This window comes from Zalophus californianus, chromosome 14, assembly GCF_009762305.2.
Source record: "Zalophus californianus isolate mZalCal1 chromosome 14, mZalCal1.pri.v2, whole genome shotgun sequence".
NCBI classification, from domain to species: Eukaryota; Metazoa; Chordata; class Mammalia; order Carnivora; family Otariidae; genus Zalophus; species Zalophus californianus.
The window spans coordinates 16403056-16413439 of record NC_045608.1 but is presented as its reverse complement, the minus strand read 5'-3'; the positions used below and the strand labels follow the sequence as shown (position 1 = coordinate 16413439).

Genomic DNA, 10384 nt, shown 5'->3' with positions numbered 1-10384 from the left:
TCCTTCAGCTTTGCGCAGTGGCAGTATCGTAGCCAATGAGGTTTATCCGAGGCGCGATTATTGCTAATTGAAAACTTTTCCCAATACCCCGCCATGACGACTTGAAATATAGTCGGCATTGGCAATTTTTGACAGTCTCTACGGAGACTGAATTTTTTTGTGTTGAAAAGAAGTGTTATGTTCGAAACAGTTTATTAGAGAGCTGCTCTGGGATTTTTGGTGTACAGATAAAGCTTTATAGTCTTAGGTGCAAGCCCGTTAAAGAGGTTCTCTTAAGGTGTGAGAAAAATTTAGTCTTCTGTTTTTGCATGCCCCATTGTGAAAATCACGGTTTTGCAAAAATGGAAGAAAATGTGCAAGGTTTTCTATCCAAATCGTTTTTAAAGCAACCGGGGGACAAACACAGTACACTTAGTTATTCGGGTCTCCTTCTGGAGTACCAGGCAGAGCTGTGCTTGAAACCAGGTTCCCTTACCTGTAGCACCGGCTGCCTCTAGTCTCGTCTTATGTTAGTCGGTCCATGAGTGTCCCCGGACAGAAGCCTTCGGAAGTCCTACCCTTGCGCATGGCAGATCCAGCTGGACATGCGTGGGCCACTACCCACCAAACACTTCTCTGGTTTGTAAACAAAAGGATGTGGTTATTCAGGGCGAAGGTGGTGAACAGGTATCTATTGCTTCAAGGTGGCCCTGGGGGAAACCAACCCGGCCCCTGCTTCAGGGAGCTCACAGTCTTGAGACAGACCGCAAACAAGTAAACAAACAGATAAACTCGAAAATTACAGATTATTTCAGTGCAATGAAGAAAATAAGCAGGGAGATGTGATGGAGCCATCCAGAAGACCAGCCAAGTTCCGACAGCAGCTATTGAGCGCTTACTGTGTACCAGACTACACAAAAAGTGCCTAATATGCTTCATTTAGTTCTCACAGAAACCATTCTCCCATTCCTTTTTTTTTTCAAACAGCTCTATTGAGTTATAATTGACATTCAGTAAACCACACATATTCAAAGCACACAATTTTAAAAGTTTTGAGACATGTACACCCATGACACCATTACTGCAATCCAGATAGTGAACACATTCATCACTCCCCCCAAATTTCTGGTGTTCCTTTGTAATCCATCCCCACCTCCCATCTTTTCCCACTCCCGTGTGTCAGTATAATTTGCATTTTCCAGAGTTCTACATAAATGGAATCATAGGGTATGTGATTTTTTGAGATTGACTTTTTCACCAAATATAAAGTCCTTGAGGTCCACACAGTTTGTTGCATGTATCAGTAGTTCATTCCTTTCTCTCGCTGAGTAGTATTCTTTTATGGAAGTACCAGAGTTTGTTCAACCATTCACCCATTGAAGGACATGTGGGTTGCTGTCACCAGTAAAGCTCCTAAGAAAATTCCTGTTATCCTTAGTTTTGGTGAGCAAGGGCCCCTGGCCTATCCAAGTTTTGGTGAGCAAGGGCCCCTGGCTGGCTCAGTCAGTAGAGTATGTGACTCTGGGTCTTGGGGTCGTGAGTTCAAGCCCCAAGTGGGCATAGAACTTCCAAAAGAAAAAGAAGAAAGAAAAATCAACTCCAAGGTCTGTCTGAGCATAAGTTTTTAATTCTCTGGGCCATCTAGGAAATTGCATGTTTAGTTTTGTAACAAATTACCAGATATTTTCCCAGAGTGGCTGCATCACTTTACTTTCCATGTGCAGTCTTTTAAAATCTAGACAAGCCTCCCAGCCTTTCCTCTTTCCTTCATGACATTGATTTTTTTGAAGAGCCCAAGACAGGCATCTTGTAGAAGTCCCACATTCTGACTTCATCTGATTGTGTCCCAAGGAGGTGTTGACAAACATATTCCTTTGTCACCCTATATTTCCTGTAACCAGGACTTCCCAGCTTGATTAGATTCAAGAGAAGTTCAAGGGCGGCTCTGTGAACTTTGTACTGTATCTTCCACTGTCAGTGATGCTGAATTTAAGCACCTGGTTAAGGCAGTAACTGCTTTGTCTCTAGTGTAAAAATAATCAGTAATCTGTGGAATGAACACTTGCCACAGGAACCATTTGAGACTAAAAGCTCTTTGCTTTCCATGACCACCCTCTTAAACTACCTCCTGATCAGTCATCCAATCTGGCTAAGTAAGATAAATTAATGTCACTCCTTCTTTGGAATCCCAAATAGGTTTCCTGGGACTGGGGGATGCCCTGCACTCAGGATCTGTGGTCCCAGGAAGTCAAGAGTCCCCTGAGAAGCCAATGTATCAGCACTGAGCAAACATGATGGAAAGATGTCAGTGAACATTGCTCAAAGGGGCATTCTGGGAAAAAAGGGGGGGGGGGTGCCTGGATGGCTCAGTCAGATAAGTGTCTGCCCTCGGCTCAGGTCATAATGCCAGTGGCATCGGGCTCCCTGCTCAGCAGGAAGCCTGCTTCTCCCTCTTCCTCTGCCCGCCACTCCCCCTGCTTGGGCTCGCTCACTCTCTCCCTCTCTGTCAGATAAATAAATAAGATCTTAAAAAAAAAAAGTACATACATTAAATAAAAAAAATACTTTGAAAAAAAGAAAAAGGGGGGTATCCTGGAGACCCCACATTGATTAAGAACTTCAAGAGGAGCTAGGCGTACTACCCAGAGGCTGAAATGTCAATATAAATATCCTTGATGGTGTGGTCTGGAAATGAACCCCCAACCATTTCTTTCCTCCTTAGTTGGTTGCCAAGATGGCTAAACAGGGTATTGAACCAGGTCTGGAGGAAATAGAAGATGGTGCTCCCATGGCAAATTTTGTATTGATCAGAACGTCAGCTGACGCTCTGGCAAACACTGACCTATGTGATGTGGGGGGTGTGTGTGTGTGTGTGTGTGATTTTCTTAGAATTTCTAATAGCAAGTAAGTGAAGTAATGACTAATTTGTGGGCAAACACAAGACAAAAGCATGGGAAAACCACTGAAAAGATGAACAAATGACTTAAGGAAAACAAAATAATGTTTTTATTTTAAAAAAGGAAAAGTTAGGGGCACCTGGGTGGCTCAGTTGTTGAGCGTCTGCCTTTGGCTCAGGTCGTGATCCGAGAGTCCTGGGATCGAGCCCCACATCGGGCTCCCTGCTCCTTGGGGATCCTGCTTCTCCCTCTGCCTCTCTCTCTCTCTGTCTCTCATGAATAAATAAATAAAATCTTTAAAAAATAAATAAAAAGGAAAAGTTATAGAATATACATGTGATATTTTGCTCTCAGCTCTACTGGAATCTTCTTTTGGCTGGGTAATTTGAGCTGCAATGACTTTTTTTTTTAAATTGCAATAAAATTCACACAACGTAAAATTAGCTGTTTGAAAGTGAATCCATGTGGTTTTAGCATATTGTTTTCTGTTTCACAACCTAATTTTTTCTGGTTACAAAATTACTGCATGTAATTTTGCATATAAAATCCAAGCATTGTATATATGAAAAGACAGTCTACATAAGCCTTCTTCCACTGCTAGAAGAGAAAGCCACAGGTAGGTGAGACTATTCTTCCAAATTGCTCTATTCCTATGTCTACATTATTATTATTTTTAAAGATTTTATTTATTTATTTGACAGAGAGAGACACAGCAAGAGAGGGAACACAAGCAGGAGGAGTGGGAGAGGGAGAAGCAGGCTTCCCTCCGAGCAGGGAGCCTGATGTGGGCTCAATCCCAGGACCCTGGGACCATGACCTGAGCCGAAGGCAAATGCCTCACAACTGAGCCACCCAGGTGCCCCTGTCAACATTATTATTAACAAACATTGGATTTTACTATACTTACAGTTCTATTTCCTTTTTCTTTCTGCTAAATACTATAATGGTGGCCTATTACCCATGTCAGTACATAGCTCCCCTCTTCCTGCATGGATATATCTCATGTCAGCTAACCAATCCCCTGTGGATGGACATTTCAGATATTTTCAGTTTTTCCTGATTATAAGCAATGCTCCGATGAACATCCTTGGATGTGAATCTTTGCCTATTCGTGGGGTATTTCTAGGGAAAATTTCTGTAGATCTGATTGCCTGCACAAAGGCCATGCTTATTTTGCATTTGAGAGGTGCCCCCAAGTCAGGTCCCCCAAGGCTCGTCCAGTGTATTTGCCCACAAAGCCACGTAGGGAGAGCAACTGGAGAATGTTTGATGTCCATGTTTGGACACGCTCTGCAGCTTTCTCAGGACTCTACCCGGTTAGGGAAGGGAAGAGGGAGGGGTGTGAATTCACAACCAGTTCCAACACTCCTTTGTTCTCCAGCTCCTTTACAGACAGAGAGCAAGAAGAGGCTGGGTTGGGTGAAGTAATCCTGACGGTCTCCCCCTCCACCATGTAGGGAAATATCTTTGGAAACATCGACTCCCCATGTAGCCAACAGTCACTCCACCCTCCCATCCTGTTGCCGCAGCCAACATGGACTCTTAGCTCCAGGGGACTATCTCAGCAAGGAAATGACCCACGAGCCCCCGAACAATCTTCTTAGTGTTCAAGTCACTTCAGGATGTCTGCAAGAATCCGCTGGGAGCTTTTAAAAATTCTGGTGCCCAGGCCGCATTCTAAACCAATTAAGTCAGAATTTCTGAGGGTTAGTTCTGGGCATATATATATATATATATATATATATATATATATATTTTTTTTTTTTTTTTAAGTTTCCCAAATGATTCTGATGTGCCACTAAGGATGAGACTCACTGCCATAGAGTTATTGTAAGTATTAAATGATATAGGAAAAGTGCTTCTGATGGTGCCCCACCAAAGCATTTAACACAGAGTTAAATGCTTTGGTGGAGGTTATGGGACCAATTATCCAAGCCTGGGCAGTGGTCAGGGAAGCCTTCCTGGAGGAGGGGGTAGCTGAGCTGTGAAGTAAAAGAGAGCGGTAAACCAGGACAGAGAGGAGAGGATGAATTTTTGCAGTAGTAACAGCACCTACAGGGGTCTGGAGCCAGAGGAATTAAAAGTCATCCCCTGTGACTGGAGCTGAGAAGGGAGAAAGTAGTCACACTGGGTCTTCTAATGGGGTTAGAGGTCATGGAAAACCACTGGGTTTTATTCTGGTGTCCTGAAGGATTTCAGCAGGATGGTGGGAGACACAGACCATGCTTTCCCTCCCAACTCAGAGGCAGCAAGGCCTTCCTAAGGCCGTGTGTCCAAGCCAGCTGGGGAGCTCCAACTTGCCAAGAAGTGGCAACACGACCCCCATGCTCCCATTCATGAGCCAGCCCGTGGACTCTCAAGTCAGACAGTCCTGGCTTTGAATCCTGACTTCAGCACTTTGTACCCGTGTGGCCTCCAGCTGGTACCTTTACTCATGAGCCTCAGTTTCCTGGCCTATAAAATAGGCATGAACCTCCCCCTGGGATATTCTCAAGGATTAAATGAGATAATGCAAAAGACTTAACATGGTGCATCCACACTTCAAACAATAAATGTTCCCAATAATAATTATTATTCTAGGGGCGCCTGGGTGGCTCAGTCGTTAAGCGTCTGCCTTCGGCTCAGGTCATGATCCCAGGGTCCTGGGATCGAGCCCCACATCAGGCTCCCTGCTCAGCGGGAAGCCTGCTTCTCCCTCTCCCACTCCCCCTGCTTGTGTTCCCTCTCTCGCTGTGTCTCTCTCTGTCAAATAAATAAATAAAATCTTCAAAAAATAAATAAAATAAAGTTCAAAAGATTCAAAGGGGTATTTAGTAAAATCGCCTTCCCACTCCTGACCCCCAGTCACTTTGCTCCCATGCCCACCCCCACCCCCTGCCAGTTAACAGGAGTGTTTATGTATTCTTCCAGATCTCTCCAGCATATAGGAGCATCTCATAAACAAATATATTATTTTCCACTTTTCCCCACAAATGATACACATATTACACATACTGTTCAGTTTTGTTTTTTTTTTTTAGATCTTGGAGACTGTTTCATATTAGTACATAATGATCTTCCTGGAACTCTTCTGTGGCTACACAGTTTTCCATTGTAGGATATTTTGTAGTTTATTTAACTATTCCTCTGTCCATGGACATTTGGGTTGTTTCCAGTCTTTTGCTCTTTTTTTTTTAATGTTTTATTTATTTACTCATGAGAGTCAGAGAGAGAGAGAGAGAGAGGCAGAGGCAGAGGGAGACGCAGCCTCCCACCCAGCAGGGAGCCTGATGCGGGACTCGATCCCAGGACCCTGGGATCATGACCCGAGCCGAAGGCAGACGCTCAACCATCTGAGCCACCCAGGTGCCCCTCCAGTCTTTTGCTCTTAAAAACAGCACTGCAGGGGCGTCTGGCTGGCTCAGTCCATAGAGCATGTGACTCTTGATCTCGGGGTCATGTGCTTGAGCCCCAAGTGGGGTGTAGAGATTATTTAACAATAAAATCTTAAAAACAAAACAAAACTGTTGTCAGTCCTGGGAAACCCTGTGAATGGTCTGTGATGAAGGAGAGAGGCTGGGCCTGGGGTTCTCATCCTGATCACGCAACTAACCCCACAGCCCAGGCAACATATCTCTTTATGCCTCAGTGTCCCAGCCTTTCCTTCTTTCAAATAATATTTACCAAACACCTGTCATTCTAGACACTGGTGGAGAAGATAAGCCCAGCCCCTCTTCTCATAGTGCTGACATTTTAATGGGGGAGGGAGGGAAAAACAAATAATCAACAGGTAAACAAATAAATACAGAACATAATGTCAAAAGGTGAAAGTAAATAAAATACACCGGCATAAAGGGTTATAGGGTCTGATGAGGGGGTTGGGGGGGTTGTGGATAATATGCCCAGGATCTGCAGAGGTGACTCGTGAAATGAGATCCAGTGATAAGCAGGAACAGCAGTGCCAAGATCTGGGAAGAACATTCCAGGAAGAGGCTCGCGACTTCGAGGGCTCCAAAGTCAGAACGAGTTTGCTGCGTTCGAGGGACAGAATGGAGGCCAGTGTGGCTGGAGTGAAAAGAATCAGGGGAGACTGGAAGACAACGAGATCCTGGCTGCGTCCTTGGAGATCCTCTTGAGGATTCTGGATTTATTCTCAGTGCAACAGGAAACCACTGAACTGGTGAAGCTGGTGAAGGATAATGGGACAACGTACGTTTTTTAAACATTACTTTGTGACCCGGCCATTCCACTCCTAGGTATTTACCTAAGAGAGATGAAAACATATGTCCGCACAAAGACTTCTCTATGAATATTCATAGCAGCTTTATCCACAGTGGCCCAAACTGGGGCAACAGCCCAAATATCCATCAACAGAACAGTAGAGAACCAAAGTGTGCTACATCCATACACAGGAGTTCTACTCAGCAATAAAAAGGATCAAACTCTTGATGGGGCACCTGGGTGGCTCAGTTGGTTAAGCGACTGCCTTCGGCTCAGGTCATGATCCTGGAGTCCTGGGATCGAGTCCCGGGATCGAGTCCCACATCGGGCTCCCTGCTCAGCGGGGAGTCTGCTTCTCCCTCTGACCCTCTTCCCTCTCGTGCTCTCTATCTCTCTCATTCTCTCTCTCTCAAATAAATAAATAAAATCTTTAAAAAAAAAAACCTCTTGATGTACATGACGTGGATGAATCTAGTGAACATGCTGGGGCCAAGAAGCCAGATGTCCCCACACCCTGCAAAAAAAAGAGAGAGAGAATACGTATTGTATGATTCCACTCATATAAATGCATTATAAAGAAAATGCAGGGGCACCTGGGTGGCTCAGCTGGTTAAGCGTCTGCCTTGGGCTCAGGTCATGACCCCAGGGGCTCCCTGCTCAGCTGGGAATCTGCTTCTCCCTCTTCGTCTGCCTCTTCCTACCCCCTGACTCATTATCTCTCTCGCTCACTCTCTCTCAAATAAATAAAATCTTAAAAAAAAAAGAAGAAGAAAGAAAGAAAATGCAAAGTAATCTATAGTCACAGAAAGCAAATCGGTGGTTACCTGGGGCCAGCAGTCAGGGGAGAGGGGCTCAAAAACAAGGGTCGGGAAAGAACAATGGAATGTTCTGTATCTTGATTGAGGTGGGGGTTACATGGGTATATCCATCTGTCAAAGCCCATTGAACTTTTAAAAAAATATATTTTATTTATTTATTTGAGAGAGAGAGAGAGAGAGCCCACACGAGCAGGGGAGGGGCAGAGGGAGAGAGAGAGAGAATCTCGAGCAGACTTCCTGCTGAACAGGGAGCCTGACACGGGATTCGATTCCAGGACCCTGACAACATGAACTGAGCCGAAGGCAGAAGTTTAACCAACTGAGCCACCCCGGTGCCCCTGGTACACTTGAAATGTCTTATTAGTTATAAAGGAGGACAGAGAGGACTGGGGATGACTTCCCAGTGTGCCCCTGTCAACATGTGGGCCCATAGCTGACATCGGGACACTGAGGGTGGAGCAGCTTTGGAGGAAAATCCAGTCCCCTTCACCCACAGAAGGACCAGACAGTCTCTTGAGATCCTTTCTGCCCCTACAATTTTTGGTATAAAATGGTAAAATCCCTCCCTTCCCAGGCAGGTGTGGAGTGTCAGTCACCCAGAAGAATCCTCACCATTGCCACCTTATGGAGGAGACTGGTAACAGGAAGGTCGGGATTCCAGCTGAGGTCTCACATTCTGTTCTATTGTCCGGTTTTTCCTGGGTGCTTCTCTGCCCCAGCTCAACTCCTTCAACTACACAGTGCCCTTGAGCAGTGGCTGTGCATCAGGAAGTGTCACAGTTTTTTTTTTCTTTTCTTTTACCCTCTTCCCTCTCATGCTCTCTGTCTCTCATTCTCTCTCTCTCAAATAAATAAATAAAATCTTTAAAAAAAAAAAAAAAAAGGGCGCCTGGGTGGCTCAGTTGGTTAAGCGACTGCCTTCGGCTCAGGTCATGATCCTGGAGTCCTGGGATCGAGTCCCACATCGGGCCCCCTGCTCAGCAGGGAGTCTGCTTCTCCCTCTGACCCTCTTCCCTCTCATGCTCTCTGTCTCTCATTCTCTCTCTCTCAAATAAATAAATAAAATCTTTAAAAAAAAAAAAACACACATGAATACATACCTATTAAAATAAGGAATCTCTGCATATGTACCATTTATACATTTCTCATTCCACTGGTGGTACTTGTACCACATCTGGGGGAGATTTCTTCATGGGCTCACTGTAAAGTATTGTGTGCAAGTCGGTGCTCATGAAATATCGGTTTTCCATTTATCTGGACACAGCTGGATGCGAGAGCTCTTTGTCAACACCCAGCGAAAGAACTGACAACAACAGTGAACTTAACCTCTGATATAAGGCTTCCACTCCAGGAACTGATCTTCAGGAAACAACTAAGAATGCACTGCAGGGGTCCCTGGGTGGCTCAGTCGTTTAAGCGTCTGCCTTCAGCTCGGGTCATGATCTCAGGGTCCTGGGATCAAGCCCCACATCGGGCCCCCTGCTCAGTGGGGAGACTGATTCTCCCTCTGCCTCTCCCCCTGCTCATGCTCTCTCTTGCTCTCACTCTCTCTCAAATAGATAAGTAAAATTAAAAAAAAAAAAGGATACACTCTAAGATTTTTTTTTTTTTTGGATTATGGACACTTGATTTTAATCTTTTAGTTGATCTGGTTTTTTCTAAATTTCTTCCTACTGTGAACAACTACTGTAAAGAAGACTTCCAGGGGCGCCTGGGTGGCTCAGATGGTTAAGCGTCTGCCTTCAGCTCAGCTCATGGTCTCGGGGTCCTGGGATCGAGTCCCACATCAGGCTCTTGGCTCGGCGGGAGGCCTGCTTCCCCCTCTCCCTCTGCCTCTCCCCCTGCTCATGCGCTCTCTTTCTCTCTCTCTGTATCTCTGTGTCTCAAATGAATAAATAAAATCTTAAAAAAAAAAAGAAAACTTCCACATCTATATTTTAAGGTCTGGAATTTACTCTTCTAAATCTTTTTTCCCCCTTCATCCCTTCTTTCTTCCCAAAGTCAATCAGTGCACTGTTAAGACATGGTCTCTGCCTTCCTGAAATCTAGAGTCTAGCAGGAGGCAGAGCTGCAAACGAGTGCACAGGAACTGTTTAATTATAATTGTCAGGAGTGTCTTCCAGGGTGCTAAAAAAAGATCTTAATAACAGGGGCCCTGCAGGTCAGGGCATGGTTTTCTAAGGAAATGGCTTTTAGGTTGAAATCCCCAAAAATAATGATGCCAACTCACATTCAAAGCTGCACTGTCCCATAGGGTAGCCACTGGCCCCACGTGGCTGCTGAGCACTTGAAATCTGGCTAGTCAAACTGAGATGTGTTCTAAGTATAAAAATACACACTGGATTTCGCAGACTTCATATAGAAAAAAAGTAAGAAATTTCTGATACTTTTCATACTGATTAAAAGTTGAAATGAGAGGGGCGCCTGGGTGGCTCAGTCGGTTCAACTTCTGACCCTTGGTTTTGGCTCAGGTCATGATCTCAGGGTCCG

General features: G+C 44.9%; 1 non-coding gene across 1 annotated transcript; it reads left to right on the top strand.

Annotated features, from left to right (window-relative positions):
* The first annotated feature begins 6 nt into the window (after nt 1–6).
* LOC113913434 lies at nt 7–147 on the top strand. The gene has a single exon (XR_003517211.1). It is a non-coding gene; the product is annotated as a U4 spliceosomal RNA (small nuclear RNA).
* The last annotated feature ends 10237 nt before the right edge of the window (nt 148–10384 follow it).